The sequence below is a fragment of the Desmodus rotundus genome, chromosome 3 (assembly GCF_022682495.2).
Source record: "Desmodus rotundus isolate HL8 chromosome 3, HLdesRot8A.1, whole genome shotgun sequence".
Lineage (NCBI taxonomy): Eukaryota > Metazoa > Chordata > Mammalia > Chiroptera > Phyllostomidae > Desmodus > Desmodus rotundus.
In genome coordinates, this window is record NC_071389.1 from 92,480,164 (window position 1) to 92,498,257 (window position 18,094).

The window sequence follows — 18,094 nt, forward strand, 5'->3', positions numbered from 1 at the left end:
CTGAGTAAATCTAAAGAAATAGGGGGAGCAGTGGCTGAGCCCCTGCAGGGTCTGAGTTGCCTCATCAGTCAGAGGCTGTTAAACTTGGAGTCCAGTAGGGCACAACTCCCACCAGGTTCACAAGTCTCAGAAAAGATGGAAAACAGGTACTACCCAAGGAAGATTGCTGCTCATAGCTGGTTATTGGCTGGAACAGGAATTCTAGGGCCTGGCAAAGATCTCTGTAAAAAAACAGCTGTGTCCAGGGTGGGAGGGTGGCCATAAATGGTGATGAGGACTAAGGATGAGAGGCAGGTGAGGGAGAGCAGGGCAAAGTGAAAGGTTGTCATCTGTGGGAGAGAGTTCCAACCATGAACTTGCTCTCTGAGTGGCTTGAGGGTATGAATAAGGTTAGATATAAGGGCTTCAAGTCAGGATGGGTGGAGCTTCTCTATGAAAATACTTGAGGACCTTACAGAAGTTTCCATATTTAATTGAAAAAAAGGTAGAATTGCTTTTTATATTGATTCTTTTACTCACACTTTGCCTCATTAACCTTTCCCACTGTTACCCTGTTGAAAGGCTTGGTTGGCTGTTATTTTTTTAATTTGGGTTTCTCTCTTACATTCCCATTGAGGGAAGAAGATTTGAAACAAATGATAGACTGGAGAGGCCCTGCTTCCTGGGTGCAGGGCTGATAAGTAGCCTTTTAGAAAAGTTTGAACTAATGCCTACCCCACTGGCCCTAACTGTGAGCCTCATTCTGCTCTTTTCATAGCATAGAGATAATAAGGCCTATTTCACTGAGTAACTGTGAGACTTGAAAGAACAAAAAGTATGTAAAATAATTAGCTTATTATCTGGCATATGTGAGCATTCAAGAAGTGGTAGCTATTATTCAGGTAGTAGTAATTTATTAATTTTTATTGTTATATGAACCCAAACAGATACTTCATTGGCAATGAACTGCCAGGAGAGTATTTTGATGCATCCAGGAGAAATATCACCGCTTCCACCCTCTGAGGGATCTTCAGATGACATTGTCCTTCCTCCATGTCTCCATCTAGCCCAGTAGTTCTCACACTTGGCTACATATTAAAATCAAAGTTGGAAGGATACTGATGCTCAGTCCTACCCCAGATGAAACCAGCATGTCCTGAGGTGAGGTCCAAATCATGTCATTTTTCAAAGTCTCCTCAGGTAATTTCCAGGCAAGCCCTGCGGTGAGCCCTGCTGAGCTAGCTGTATACTAATCACAGGTGGTGGAGTGGGGATATCCCAGATATTTTACAAATAGGCAGTGATTGACTGTCACACAGGATTTCACAGACCACACAAGTCCTGGGCACACATTCCCGAAGGCTCTATTCTTTCTTTTGGCAACTGATGTTCCCCTCTCAGGACAGAATTGATGGTTGGTGTGAATGGACATGGCAGAATCCACAAAGGTAGTTGTTGGAACAAAGAGTGGATCTACGGGATACTGGCCTTATCCTCCCAAGACAAACATCTTGGGAGACCCCAGGGCATATCACTCTCTTGGTCATTATTGCTGTTTCAGAAGTTGCAGCTCTTTTTTTTTTATCCTTACTCTTCACTTTGATTTGGTTCCTCTACGAAAGATGAAGTTTGTTCTTCCAGGACTATTTCTGCAGTGGCTTTCTTGTCTCCTTTTATATGAGCATGAGGGTGAGTTAAGTGTGGGCTCTGTCTTCAACCACATTTTCTTAAAATCTCTGGTGCATGCTTTGGGAACCAGTACCATGAAGACAGTTTTCAAGGCATCACACAGGTGAGGCTCCCTCACGTTTGCCCTGAAGAACTTAGTACTGGGTGACAAAGGCAGTGATCTCTAGGTAGAGATAATTATGTAGCATTAAAGCCACTGCCTCACAAGGGATAAACATAAGATCTCATCTTCAGGTCCAAGATCCCTGTGCTTATAAATCATGAGCATCATTTTCAATGTTCAACCCCAGTGGGGGAAGTCAATCTGTCCACATTTGTGTGGGGGGAGAAAAGCAACTGATGTGAAAAGGAAAATGTAGGAATCAGGAGGCATGGATTTCAGTCCAAATTCCCTACAAAACAATTTTATGGACAGAAAAAAATTACTCTCTGACCTCAGTCTCCTCAGCTAAAAAGCAAGATTAGATCCCTTACTGATTCCCAATAGACGTCTTCTTGATACCAGGTCTCTGTAAATGCATCCCAAAGATCCAGAATGTTCAGAACACTTACCTTATATCATCTTTATGGTCCCTTCTAGTTTTAATACTTTCTAATTTGTCTCATCCCATGTTTTCTATCATGATAATGCTGAGATCTCTTGATCTGGGGAATACCCAAGACACCAGTGGTAGCTGCATCTGATTTTGTAGTGGCTGGGAGGTGTGTGTCAGCTTTAGAGCCCTTTTAAAAAATGAGCTGGTGAGGAAAATTACTATAGTAACCTACTTTTTGGCTCTTTTCCACCCCTACCCCATGGTTAAACACGGACAACCTTGTGCATGTGGCAGTTGTAGATTTAATTTAATGAGGGCCAAGTAAACAGTAATTGTCTTTCCCATTTATCCTAGTAATTAGATGGTGAGGCTGTATCTTCAGGGCTCTTAGTGTTTAGAACAAATGGTTCAGTGTTGCAATCCTATTGCCACATGGCCTAGGGTGACTCCTGAATGTTCTCCTGCCAAGAGCACGGCAGTGCCTTCCTCCCAGAAAACACCAAAGGTCTGCTCAGAAATGCACAGGACAAAGGTGCTCCCAAACCCCATTATCCTCTTTTTTTTTTTTTTTTGCACCTTCCCCTTTCACTGGCTAGGGTAGGTGAAACTGAAGGCTCTGACAATGGCATAGCACTTGCTCTGTAGGTATTGACTTCCTCATTCAACAAGGCAGCACTTAGCACCTACTGTGTGCCAGGCTGAATGAAGTTTGCTTGAGTATGCACACCCTGCTCCTCCCACAAACTATTTCTTTCACCTGAAATGTTCCCTTATCTCCGTGAGCTCATCAACGTTCTCACCTATCAAGGCTCAGATCAAAGATTACATTTTTATTACTGGGAATATCATGCTCCCCTCAGAACTCCTGGAACACTTATTGTCTGTTGCACTGACAATAAGTATTCTGTGCTGTTCATGGACCTGCTCTAAGGCATGCCAGTCTGCACTCTCTTTGTACTGGCACTGAGCAGACTGGCCCCTAATGGCTCTGAAGGTACACATGAAACTTTAAGCAAATATTATTTAGTTTGGGATTCATTTACCTTTATTAGAGGATGGAATGGAATTGTCACAGTAAGATGGACTTCCTAAGCTTTTTTAAGGCACCAATTCTGTAAAGGTCTTGTGAATTAGACTTCATATTCAGCAGAGTTTGAGACCTCTTGGTCCAATAGAGAAAAGGAGTGACAACTTTTTGTTGTTGTTCTGATGTCTTTTTGGTTCCTGTTATAGTTCTTTCCTTCTGAGCTTTGTACTTTCCGGAACTCGGGCTACTGCCTACTGCCCTCCATGGTGTTGGAGTCTTTGATTTCATGGGGGGAATGTTCTCCAGCTGTACAAGTAAGCAGCATTGGGGTGAGGGATTCTGGGATGTAGAACATCAGTGCTAAGGAACACAGTTCTGGCAGGTCACCCTGAGCACATCCATGTACAATATCTTCAAGCATCTGAAGGATCAACATGGGGATAGGGGTGGAGAGGGTACTGGTGGTGCAGGCTCTTCCCACAGATATGGTGGGAACAGCAATGAGGACAGTCTGGGAGCAAGAGGACCTCAGCCAAAGCAGTTCATAGATAAGCAAATGGCCATAAAACACTGTGAAGACAAGTCCTGCAAACACCTGCCAATACTGGCTTATCACACAGAAGATATACAAGCAGAATCCTGCAAGGCACAGCTATCCCACATCAGAGAAATGTAAACAGAGGGAATCAGTGATAAGCCAGTCTCAAGCCTCCTCTGTTGGAATGTCGAAGATCCAAAACATTACTTAGAGACGTCTGAGATGAGTTGATTTTAAATTTAAAGGATTTTGAAGCCAGTCCAGGTAGAAATGGGTATTTGGAAGCTCAGCTCTGCTTGGAAGTAAGTTCTCAGGACTGAAGTCTCTGTCACCTTGACCACTCCATACAACTGAGAGCCTTCAATCCAGGGTCTGAAAAGTGGGAAAGAGAGAAAAACCACAAGTCATTGCCATCTTAGCACAGGGATGATGTAGCTCATAACATTTATCTCTAGTTTAATTATTGTAGATGGGGCCACTGATAATACATCATAGTATTAAGCTTACTGTGAAGACAGTCTTAGTTGATTAATTATCTGGGGACAGTCATGTTATTTTGCTCTTTCTGGGAGATCAGAGATGGCTCAGTATTACTGTCCAAGAACATTAGCCAATAAAGAAAGAAGTTCTACTTTCATGATCCTATTAGGATAAAACATTTAAAAATTACCTGCACAGTGTTAAATATATAGGTGGAAATTAACAATTTAGTTAATCTGCTGGATGTTGGGAAATGCAGTAAACTCATCTTTGAAGAGATTCTGTGCCCAGGCCAGGCAAAAGATAGTTCACTGTGTGACAGGGATGCATTTGGTGAACACATTTTAGAAAGACAAAGAGAGAGAAATTGGTTTTGACCTGCAAAGCCCTATTAGAGAATGTAGGAGAGAGGAACCTCTGGCTTTGGTTCCTGATGTCTGTTGCATCCCAGTTTCAGTGTATATACAGCCTCAATAGAATCCCCCTTTCATCATGTAACTCAAGTCTGTTTCTATATCCTTCATCTAGGACAGCAAACAGCTATAAACCATATCTGTCCAGCAACACACAATATTAACCACTTATTTAGTTAGATTTTTAATAGAAAGAAAATAAATCTCCTATATCAATCTCTGAATTTAGAAGAGCAGGTAGGTTGGATGACTAGAACCTGTTAAAGCACTTTTCAGAATGTTATGTACTATATAAATCATCACTAAAATTTAAAAAAGAATTCAGGAAATTATATACTATCAAAAAAGACCTACTTTGGTATTCCTGATGATTTCACTATCAGCTTGAGTTATTTACATTTTCAAGAAGGTAATGACTAGAGACAATTTTCATCAGTGAATCAAGCTTTGTTTGCTAGTATGTATTGGTTTCCAATTCTATTATTTTTCCCCAATACTCTTTCTCTGTTCACCATTTATTGAACTCTGACTGAAAAAGAATGTGTGATCATTGACATGCTGACAACTTGATAAGTCACCAACATACTTCTCACACACACACCACAAACACACCACAGACATACCACATGTGCACATACCACATACACATACCACACACACAGTACCCACCACACATATATCACACCCTACACATAACACATACCTATACCCCCAAACATAACACACATATCACATACAATGCACACATACCACGCTCCTCCACATATACTACATGCACATCATACACATATCTCACATATCACCACACTCATACACCTCACACCACACCGAGACTACATGCCACACATACACACATACCACACACACACCAGACTCACACATACCACATACATACCAGATTCATACACAGTAGATAGTGTGGAGATTTTTCTTCAAAGTTTATGGTGTAATAAACATGTCATTTTTCAAAAAATCACACGTGCCTGTTTTTATTGTTATAAATAACCAGATTGATCACCATGTGCTTCTTGGCATTGATGAGGAAGGCTCCTTAGGGTTGACATTGTCCTGGACAAGCATTGTGCCTCCTGTCAGAGAAGATCAGCCATTCTTCCCATGTGTGGCTGCAAGTGTGGTGTTTCCTAACAGGGAGGCAGAGTGTCTCTTGATGGATGGAAACCCTGGAATCTGTGGTTCCTACTCCAGACCTCAAGTCAAGAAAGAACAATATCTTAGAATATTCCAGTAAATGATAGGGAAAATAGCTTACTCAAATTATGAATTTGAAGTGCCATTTTTCTTACTGAATTCACATCAAGGAAATGGTAGCTGCTAGAGATACATTGATTTGTCTACAGTCACATGATCAGACATCAGCATTCACCAGGACAAGAGCTTCCTCCTTCACATGAAGGAGAAACTTTGTTCTTTTAATTTATTGTTTTAAGTTCTTTTATTGTAGCGTTTACCAACCAGTATATATTTTAAGATAACTAGTCTAACATGCATTTAAATAAATTTCTGAAGGCAGTCATATAAATTAAGCTAGATAAATCATTGTGAGTTATTAATTTACAACTACAGAATTGATATAGTGCATCTGCTTATGTCAGCATGCTCAGGCCTGTTCCTGACTACTGAAATATCAGAGAAGCCTTACACATATGTTCCTCTTAGTTTGTGATTATGAAACTTGAAGAAGGGCCTTTTTGGAATGTTACGTTTCCTTGAAAATTTCCTCTTGCCCTCTAGTTTAATACACTCCATCTAAAATAAGGCTCACGGATGTTGATGAAGAGAGCAGAACATGTTAGCCTCACTTCACTGAAAGCATGTTGCGTTGGCAGTTGCACTGGCCATCCAGAGAAGTGGGGGAATAAGAGGCCTTGTCTTCAGATTGACAGACATGAGTAAAGAAGACCGAAAATTTTCACACTTGTTTACTTCTGCTCACTAGGATCCCTCTGTTTATTCAGCTTATAAGATCAGTGCAGAAGTTGCCCATCTGAGGTTTATTTCCTGGAATTTGCTATCTCTTGAGAAGTCCAAGTGGGTAATTATTTGCTAAAACTCTCACTGTATGAAATCAGGCCTGGAACCCCTGGCTTAAATGCTACTTCTTATCCATATGGATGGACATGAAAGTGGTGATTTTATTGTTTGCTTTTGTTTCTTTAGTGTAAATCTTATTTCTCCAATCTCCTGGAACTTAAGAGCCATGATTTAGTGAGTTTCATGGTGAATCAATGGGTGATCAGACATTGATAAAAATCTATATAACTATGTTTTTGTCCAGATTAGACTAAAAAATCAGACCTAGAAAAGAATCCCACAAGGAATGTTGGGATTCACTGGAGGAGGAAGCTCTTGGTAAATCTGTGTGAGTCTGTCTGATGTCTTCATACCCAGTCTTAGGAATGGTCTGTTTCCAAGACCGTGGGAATGGTCTATTACAAGGGTGTCAAACTCATTTTCACTGGGGCCACATTGGCCTTGTGGTTTCCTTCAAAGGGCCGAATGTATAAATGTAATTACTCCTTAACTGTTAAGTGAGAGTTTGATGCTGCCACCAGGTAGAAACAAGGTGCCAGGCCAGATAAAACAAGGTGGAGGGCCAGATTCCGCCTGCGGGTCTTGTGTTTGCCATCTGTGATCTGGGTGTATAATAGCAAAGTATCTGAAAGCATGAGTTTAGGGTCAGACTTGAATCGGTGCCATGATTTCCATGGGCAATGTCAGGCAAGTTACTTTCAACTAGTGACTGTTTTCTTGTTCTAATATGAACATAATAATGCTAAGTACCTCATCAGTGCTCAAAATGTAGCAAGTGTTTAATGGACATTTAGGATTTTTATCACTATTATACTGTCTCTTCATCTTCTCTTTGTATTTTTTATTGGTTTCCTAAATGTACAAAATTCTTAAAGCTATTTATACAGTCTTACCCAGCAATTTCTTCTCAATTTATCTTCTTTCATCTTTAGCAACTTGTTTCCACTAGATGAGCCAAGAGCAGGCTCTCCCCATGAGGCTCCATACCACAACTGTTCCCTGGGGTTCCTCTTCTGCTATCACAAAACAAGGGAGAATTATCTCCATTTTGATCTTCTTCGTTTCAACTTTATTTCAGACCTTTACCTTTTCAAGGAGATGTCCAAATTTTGCTATTTCTTTTGGGGTTACTTGTCCCCTTGTTTGTCTTCTATCCATCCTCTGTACAGAGACACTCCAAGGCAGTGGTCATAATCTGTAAACCAAATTCAGTTCACAGGTGTACGATTTAAAACACAAGTCAATCCCAGCAGTGGAATTGCCAGGTTAAAAGGCAGTTCCATTTCTAGTTTTCTGAGGAAATTCCACACTGTTTCCCATAGTGGCTGCACCAGTCTTCATTCCCACCAACAGTGCACTTGGGTTACCTTTTCTCCACATCCTCTCCCACACTTGTTGTTTGTTGATTTGTTTATGATGGCCATTCTCACTGGCGTGAAGTGGTATCTCATTGTGGTTTTAATTTGCATTTCTCTGATGGATAGTGATGCTGAGCATCCTTTCATATGTCTCTGGGCCCTTGGAGAAATGTCTGTTCAGGTCTTTTGCCCATTTTTTTAAATTGGGTTTTTTGTCTTCCTGGAGTGGAGTCATATGAGTTCTTTATATATTTGGAGATCAAACCCTTGTCCAAGATGTCCTTGGGATTATATCCTAAGAACCCTGAAACACCAATTCAAAAGAACCTATGCACCCCAATGTTCATAGCAGCACAATTTACAATAGCTGAGTGCCGGAAGCAACCTAAGTGCCCATTACTAAATGAATAGGTCAAAAACTATGGTACATTTACATGATGGAATACTATGCAGCAGAGAGAAAGAAGGAGTGCCTAACCTTTGTGACAACATGGATGGAACTGGAGAGCATTATGCTAAGTGAACTAAGCCAGGCAGTGAAAGACAAATACCATATGTTCTCACCTATAAGTGGAGCCGAATCAACAAAACAAACAAGCAAGCAAAATATAACCAGAGACATTGAAATAAAGAACAAACTGACAGTAACCAGAGGGAAGGTGGGAGGGGATAATGGGGGAAAGTGGGGAAGGGTTTTGAGGAACAACTATAAAGGACACATGGACAAAAGCAAGGTCGGGGGTGAAATCAGGGGAGGGAGGTGGGGATAGCTGGGGTCAGTGGGGGGAGTGGTGGGAGGAATTGCAGCCAACTGTACTTGGACAACAATAAAAAAAAAAAAAACCCACAAATCAAATTGGTTGCCAGCACACTAAAAAATAAAATAAAACGAAAACTTTCATGATTTTGGGTAGCTGGCTCTCCTGGAAGCCAGAAAATTAGGCAACACTGTCTGTAATGCACAAGGTGAGAATCCAAGGAAGGCAGGTGAATATGGGCACCTGATAGGTTCTCGCCAGTCCCACCCTCTTCTCCCTTCCCCAACACAGGAAATCCTAACTAGCTTCTGGCTGCCCTCCCTCAACTGTCCTCCCTACCTGGATCTTGGAGGCATCCAGTTTTGTGATAGAGCAAGGAAATCTGAGCCCAGTATGACATAATGGCTTTGGAGTGTGAAAACGTGGCTACAAGTTCTTGACTCCACTAGCTGTCTGATCATGATGTGGCCCTTTACATTTTTTGTATTATCTTGTGTTTACAGGGCTCTTGAGAGGAATCCAGAAGACAGTGAGCATGAAAGTCCTTTTTGAAGAACAATGCAGACATTGGCTCTGATGACTGGCCTTCCTTTCTTATTTCACACAGCTTCTCCAGGGTCTTGGTGCTGCCTACAAAAGAGTTTGTGCCAAATGTTCCCTCTCCCTTTAACTCCATGAGTGTAGGAATATTTGTTCATGGATCTTAGCGGCCATGACACTGTGAATCTAGGAAAGTTTTTTTTTTTTTTTTCATGTTTGTGACCTCCCTTAAAGAGAAAGGTAAAGCAAAGAAAGCAAAGAAGCATGTTGGACTGACTTTCTTGTAGGCAGGCCACCTTACCACCTTACTTGGTCAAAGGAAGAAGGTAATTCCTACACGCTTACCCTTCATGTTGGTTTTTAGTCCAAAGGGCTTCACACACCCACATACTACCCACAAGCTGGCATGACCCCAGGATAAATAAAGTGTGTATTTTTCTTATTAATCACTAATATAAAAACACATGACTTCTCTTTCTATTGTTCTGTACCTGGTTCACACCCTCAATAATTTTATACTGTTCCTGCAGCCCCAACATGCCCTAAACTACAACTGACATTGATTGACTGACTTATAAAAATGCGTTATCTGTTCTCAGTGTCTCCATGAAGTTCTCTGAGAGTTGCCTAGGTGGTGACTCAGGCCTTCAAAGAGCAGTGCATAGAAAGGTCACAAATGAGGAGAGCAATTGGTGACTTAGAATGCTTCTTATGGGTAACCACATTCATTTCTGTGGAAACAACCTCATGGCAATTTCTAGTCAAATTTCTACATTTGCTTCTTCTTTTAAAAGATCTTATTTATTTACTTTTAGAGAGAGGGGAAGGAGGGAGAAAGAAATGCAGAGAAACATCAGTGCGTGAGAGAAACATGGATTGGTTGACTCTTAAATCAACTAAAATTCCATTAGTGTGAGGTCATTCTATGTTCACTTTATAAGGCAGGCTCTTAGAAAGGGACTTCATTATAACAGTGTGCTTGACAAAATGACATGATTTTAGAAACAGTTCTTGCATGGTTCTGTATGTCTGCAAAGAAGAAAATTTTGCTTGCAAAACACAGATATTTCACTGCAAACACACAAGATCCTTGAGAAAGTCCAGCTTTACAATTGTGCTGAGCATGAGTTTATCAGCTTATGAGCTGCATGCCAGTTGAAAAAAAACTAAAACAATATAAAATATGTCCAAAAATTTTTTGGTAGGTTTTATTTTTTCTATTTATCATTTCCTTTTTATTTCTATTTTTTTATTGTTGTTCAAGTACAGTTGTCTCCATTTTCTCCCCATCACTGTCCTTCACCCCACCCACCCCTACCTTCCACCCTCAATCCTACCTATCTTTGGCTTTGTTCATGGGTCTTTTATACCTGTTCCTTGAAAATCCTTACCTTTCTTTCCTTCATTACTCCTCTCCTCTCCCATCTGGTTACTGACAATTTGTTTTTTATTTCAAAACCTCTGGTTCTATTTCCATGCTTGTTTGTTGTGTTAATTAGGTTCCACTTATAGGTGAGAACATATGGAATTTTTCTTTCACCACCTGGCTTATTTCACTTAGCATAATGCGCATCAGTTCCATAATGTCATGAAGGGTAGGAGCTCCTTCTTTCTCTCTGCTGCGTAGTATTCCATGGTGTAAATGTGCCATAGTTTTTGACCTATTCATTTACTGATGGGCACTTAGGTTGCTTCCAGTACTTGGCTATTGTAAATTGTGCTGCTATAATCATTGGGGTGCATAGGTTCTTTTGAATTGGTCTTTCAGTGTTCTTAGGATATAATCATAGCAGTGGAATTGCTGGGTCAAAATGCAGTTCCATTTTTAGTTTTTTGAGGAAATTCCATACTGTTTCCCATAGTGGTTGCACCAGTCTGCACTCCCACCTACAGTGCACTAGGGTAGTCCATTTTCTCCACATCCTCTCCAACACTTGTTGTTTGTTGATTTATGATGGCCATTCTCAATGGTGTGAGGTGGTATCTCATTGTGGTTTTCATTTACATCTCTCTGATGGCTAGTGATGCTGAGCGTCTTTTCATTAGTGAATCTTTTCACTAGAAGGGTTCACTAGAAGGATGTCTCTGGATCCTCTGTATGTCCTCCTTGGAGAAGTGTCTGTTCAAGTCCTTTGCCCATTTTTTAATTGGGTTGCTTATCTTCTTAGAGTGGAGTTGTGTGAGTTCTTTATATATTTTGGAGTTCAAACCCTTGTCTGAGGTATCATTGGCAAATATGTTTTCCCACACAGTTGGTTTAAAGAATCCTTTCAAATCCCTATACCACCTAAATTTTCTTACTCTGTGGATTCAGTTATTACCTTTTTTTAAACATAATTTTGAAAACCACAAATTAGAGGGAAAATTTTGGAAAGCATAATAATAGTGTTCAAATTAACTGCTCTCCCCTTTGCCTCCAGTTTTTGATTATGTGTAAAAAAAATATGTATTGGAGGATGCCAAGAAGGCAATTGGGTGAAGTCAGGACCATGGAGGGAGCTAAAGAGAAGAGCTGGCAGGTCCAGGATGAGGAGATGATAGGAAGGATGCTTCCAGTACCGAGAAGGTTGAGGAGGTGACCCATGTGGAGACTGGTTATATGCAAGGGATAAACAAAACAAGTGAATATATTGAGGATAATAGAAGTCAACTTTCTCACCACTAAAGAAGATAATTATAAATGTAAAAGTGGCAAGGCTAGAATAAACCCTGTATATTGGATTCGAACTAGAGGCACTTGTGTGAACTGATGATATCTAGTATATATAATTGAAGATAAATATATGTATATTTATATGGGAAGGTATGCATACATACATATATTTCTTAGCTCCCTATGAGAGGACCTAGAAGCAATCATACCATGGTAGTGATGAGTGTATCTTGTACCCAATCTTAATTGCTAAATAACATTCTTCACTAGAAGGATCCAGACCCTCTTGGACAAAAAAATTAGGACAGGAAAAGTACTAGATGGGCCTGGAATATCATCTTCTACCAGAAAGTAAGGAAGTGCTCAAAAATGATGGATATGTGTGGAAAGGACACAGACTAAGCAGAAGGGCAACCACTGGTTAAACTTCAGATAAATCTAGCATTAAAATAAATAATGGTAGTAATCAATTATCATCCACTGAATAAAATCAGAATCCATGAGTTAATTCTGATGCAAATAAGTGAAATGAATAAGGTTCTTCCTAATAGAATGAAACTATTAAATGTAGAAGGAACTATACAATTAGAAAATCCCACTTAGTAACCAAAGTAGTAACAATTGATTCAAGCAATAATCATCAATGGCTGCAAAACCTAGTGGGTGGAAATTTGATAAAGAGCAAGGTATGTGCTTATTCTCAAAGTATTTCACCAAAAATACATACTTATTTATTAAAAGAAAAAAATACTTTATAATGGAGAAATCTAGAAAACCCCCAAACAAGTGACCACACTTCACATTAGGGGTGATTAATTCAGCAACGTCCTGTATCTTTTAAGATGAGTCACTGAGACATCAGATACCTTCTGTGGGATTCCTGCCCAAAATGAATAACTTCAACCCAATCATGATAAAGTGTCAGTTAAACCCAAATTATGGGACATTTTACAGAATAAGTGGCTGCTCTCTTTAAAAATGCTGAGCCATAGGTGCTAAAATCCTCAACAAAATATTGGCAAACTGGATCCTGCAATACATTAAAAAGACCATATACCATGATCAAGTGGGATTCATACCAAGGATGTAAGGATGGTACAATACACACAAATTAATAAATGTAATACATCATATAAACAATACAAAAGATAAAAACCACATGATATCAATATATGCTGAAAGAGTGTTTGATAAAATACAGCACCCATTTATGATAAAAACACTGAGCAAAGTGGGAATAGAGGGAGCATTCCTCAACATAATAAAGGCCATATATGACAGACCTACAGCCAACATCATACTCAATGGACAAAAACTTAGAGCTTTCCCACTAAGATCAGATGCAAGTCAAACTTGTCCATTTTAACCACTTCTGTTCAACATAGTATATGAAATTCTTTCCACAGTGATGAGACAGAAAAAGAAATAAAAGGCCTCCAAATTGGAAAGGAAGAACTGAAGCTGTTACTATTTGCAGATGACATGATACTGTACACAGAAAATCCAATAGACTCCACCAAAACACAACTGTACCTAGCAAGTGCATTTGGAAAAATGGCAGGATACAAAATAAACATTCAGAAACTGAAGGCATTTTTGTACACCAACAATAAAATATCAGAAACAGAAATTAGGGAACAATCCCATTTACTATAGCAACAAGAAAAATAAAATACTTAGGAATAAACTTAACCAAGGAAGTAAAAGACCTGCATTCAAAAAACTATACAACTCTGAAGAAAGAAATTAAGGAAGACACAAACAAATGGAAGCATGTACCGTGCTCATGGATTGGAAGAATTAACATCATCAAAATGGCCATACTACCCAAAGCAATTTATAGATTCAATGCAATCCCTATTAAGGTACCCATGACATATTTCACAGATATAGAACAAACATTTCAAAAATATATCTGGAACTGTAAATGACCCCAAATAGCTGCAGAAATTTTGAGAAAGAAGAACAAAGTAGGAGAGATCACAATACCTGATATCAAACTGTATTACAAGGCCATGTTAATCAAAACAGTCTGGTACTGGCATGAGAACAGACATATAGATCAACAGAACAGAATAGAGAGCCCAGAAGTAAAACCATGTTAATACAGTCAGTTAATATTTGAAATAAGGGACAGAAGCATAAAATGGAGTGAAAATAGCCTCTTCAACAAATGGTGTTGGGATCTCTCAGCAGCTACATGCAAATAAATGAAACTTGATCACCAAATTACACCATATACAGAAATAAATTCAAGGTGGATAAAAGACTTAAATATAAATTGTGACACCATAAAAGTCCTAGAGGAGAACACAGTCAGGAAAATCTCAGATATTCCCCACAGCAATATTTTTACTGATATATCTCCAAGGGCAAAGGATGTAAAGGAAAAAATAAACAAACGGGAGTACATCATACTAAGAAGCTTCTGCATGGCTAAAGAAATCATCAACAAAATGAAAAGGGGACCAACCATATGCAAAAATATATTTGCCAATGATGCATCAGACAAGGGTTTGATCTCCAAAATATATAAAGAACTCACACAACTCCACTCCAGGAAGACAAACAACCCAATTAAAAAATGGGCAAAGGACTTGAACAGACACTTCTCCAAGGAGGGCAATACAGAGTGCCCAAAGACATGAAAAGATGTTCAGCATCACTAACCACCAGAGAGATGCAAGTTAAAACCACCATGAGATTCCACTTCACACCAGTAAGAATGGCCATCATAAACAAATCAACAAACAACAAGTGTTGGAGAGGTTGTGGAGAAAAGGGAACCCTAGTACACTGTTGGTGGAAATGCAGACTGGTGGAGCCACTGTGGGAAACAGTATGGAATTTCATCAGAATACTGAAAATTGAACTGACTTTTGACCCTGCAATTCCACTGCTGGGATGATACCCTAAGAATCCTGAAATACCAATTCAAAAGAACCTATGCACCCCAATGTTCATAGCAGCAGAATTTACAGTAGCCAAATGCTGAAAGAAACCCAAGTGCCCATCAGTGAATGAGTGGATAAAAAAAACATGGTACATTTACCCAATGGAAATCTACACAGTATTAAAAATCAGTTTGGTATGTAATGTAAATTAGTTTTACAGTTTTTTATGAACTAAAATAGATATTTCTAAATACAGCATTGTCTGCAGTTTACTGTATAGATACCAAGTTTATAAATTTATTCCATTTTTGAAATGATAGCCAAAAATCCTCTGAACTGATGGTCACTTGGCACATTCTTCCAAATTCTAAACACTAAACTGCATCCTGCATTAGGATGCAAATAATGCAGTTTCAGGCTTTAAAATAACTAAATTTATCTGCCATGAGGTTGTCTGCATAGGACAACATTTTCCATCACTTTCAAAGTTACACTCGGCATATCAAGAAAAGAGAACAGAATCCCACAGGAGCAGTCATTTAAAATAAGACAACCACAAGGATTCACATATAATATTTTAAATATTACTATTGAGCAAAATGATTTAAATGATTTTTCTCCAAGGACTATGCTCCAAAATATTCTATATGCATACTTTGAAAATTTAAAAATCCTGAATTAGTGTCTTTTATTTGGTTTCAGTGAGTTACATGCCAGTCTTTTTTAATTTAATGGGTCTGTTTACAGAGTGTGATAGTTTGGTTCTATCATTTTGTAAAACTGATAAGGAAAGAAAAGTACAGCCTACATGCCCAAGACAAGGATGATTCCTCCAATAAAACTGGCTACATCAGAGGAAAATTTCCACATAAGTTGTGAAGCTGGAGTTAAAGTTCTATTAATTGTACCTGGCATAGTAACTGTAGAAGAGAAGGGATAGTTGTGGTTTTAGCTGTAGAATTGGTTGGCAACAAAGCCATCAGTGGGCACAGAACAGAAATCTGTACCATTCACCAGTCAGCAATCACTAATTGTTAAATTATGTGAATAGGAGCATTTACCTTTTTTAAATTTCATCCAAAAGCAGGTAGTATTAGCAATAGCATTGCCAGAATTAACACAGGACACACAGCTGTTGTGGCTTTCACAGTTTTCTGGTGCTAGAGTGGTGACTGGCAGAAGGGTTGCAAAGGCATGGGGACTGTCCTGTTGGTAGGCACTGAAGTCGTTTTTGAAGCCAAGTTGGTGCTGTGATATGCTGTCAGCACATGGAGCACAACCTGGTATATGGCTGCCCAAAGCAGCAAGCAGCTGTCCAGCCCTATGTTGTGACCTCTGCACTGGTGTTCCCATGAAGGCTGCAGAGCCCAACTGTAGGCTGGTCCCTCTGTCTCCTGTGGAGCCACCTCTGACACCATGTTCACATCTTGACTTGGATAGTTGTACCGTGGTTGTAGGGAATATGTATTTAGGGGTAAAATGCATATGTATACTGTATATAAGCACAGATTTATAAAAGAGAGAAAACTGAGAAAAGCAAGTGTGGTGAAATAACATCTGGAGTCTACAGATGAAGTATACAGAAGTGTTCTTTCTCAGCTACCATACCACTACTCACCAGCATTCCTGGAACCATATGTAGGGACTAGAGTCTTTGTTATTCACCTTTTGTAAGTCTGGGCTCCTGAAAAAAAATTACTGAGTAGTAAAATGGAAATGGTGAACAGAACACTAACAGAGAAAAACTAGTAAATCTAACACTGATCCTTCCAAGATGTCATGAAGAAGATCAAATTCTCTCCATTTTTATTGAGTCCCAGGTTTCTCTCATCTTCTATAAGGCTCAGCTCCATTGCTCTCTCCTTGTCCAGGCTTCCCCCCTCACCCGAGCCTGACCTTTACTTCTTTGAAGTCTGATAGCAGTAAAAGTAATTCTCTGTTGTATCAAGATGTTGTGTTCTTTTCTGTGTATGGGTCACAAAATCAAGGTTTTAGGGCTTTCCCCCCCCACATGTGGTAAAATACACTTAGCATGAAATATACCATGTGAATCATTTTAAGTGTACAGTTCAGTGATATTAAGTACATTCACACTGTTTTGCAACCATCATCACCTTCTGCCCACACAACATTTTTGTCTTATAAAACTGAAACACTGTGCCCATTGAAGACTAACTGCCCTCCAATCTGCCTCCAATCCCTGGCAGTTACCATTCTACCTCCATGAATTTGACTATTCTAAGTACCTCTTATAACTGTACTCAACACAGTATTTGTCTTTTTGCAACTGGCTTATTTCAGTTAACATAATGTCCTCAAGATCCATCCATGTTGTCACATTTGTCAGAATTTCCTTCCTTTTTTAAGGCTGAATAATGTCCATTGTATGTATATACAACATTTTATTTACCTAGTCATCTGTTGTTGACCCTCTGGGTTGTCTCTACCTTTTGGCTGTTGTGAATAATGCTGCTATGAAAATGGTTGTACAAGTATCTGTTTGAGCACCTGCTTTTAATTCTTTTGGGTAGATACCCAGAAGTGGTATTGTTGGATCATATGGTAATTTTATGTTTATTTTTTGAGGAACCTCTATACTGCTTCCACAATGGTTGTATCAGTTTACATTCCCACCAGTGAGCAATGGTTCCACAGGGTTTCAGTTTTTACCACCTTTGTCAACTTGTTCACATTGGTTAACACTTTGATATTATGGTATATAAGAAGCTTTGTATAAGATTATCATCACACTGCACTCTGTCTGCTGAGAGCAACACTATGTGAATCCATAGTTGGGCCTCATGTGCTAAAGAGCATCTTTTCCCTAGGATTTGGCATCATAGAGTGTGAGAGTTGGAAGAAAACCCAGTATAACATATGATAAGCAAATAGGCCTCTTCAAACCTGTTCTGGTTATGTCATCCAGACCTGTATGTAAAGAGCTTACAGGGTATATGAAGAGACATAAAAATATTGCAAAGCTCATTTAAAGCATATTTTAAAATTCCAAAGCAATAATATATGGGCTCCTTAAAGGTAACCATATGTCTCAGACAAACAGGAAAGCTAATAAAAGATATTAAATAAATCTCCATCTTGTTTATAAGACAAAAACAAAAACTTCCTAGACATTTTAATACTCTTAGTATTATGATTAGTGTTTTCAGATTACAAATA

The 18,094-nt window shown here is 39.2% G+C and overlaps 1 pseudogene; it reads right to left on the bottom strand.

Annotated features, from left to right (window-relative positions):
• Positions 1-15,658: 15,658 nt before the first annotated feature.
• LOC112297614 (sialomucin core protein 24 pseudogene) lies at positions 15,659-16,335 on the bottom strand (annotated as a pseudogene).
• Positions 16,336-18,094: the final 1,759 nt, after the last annotated feature.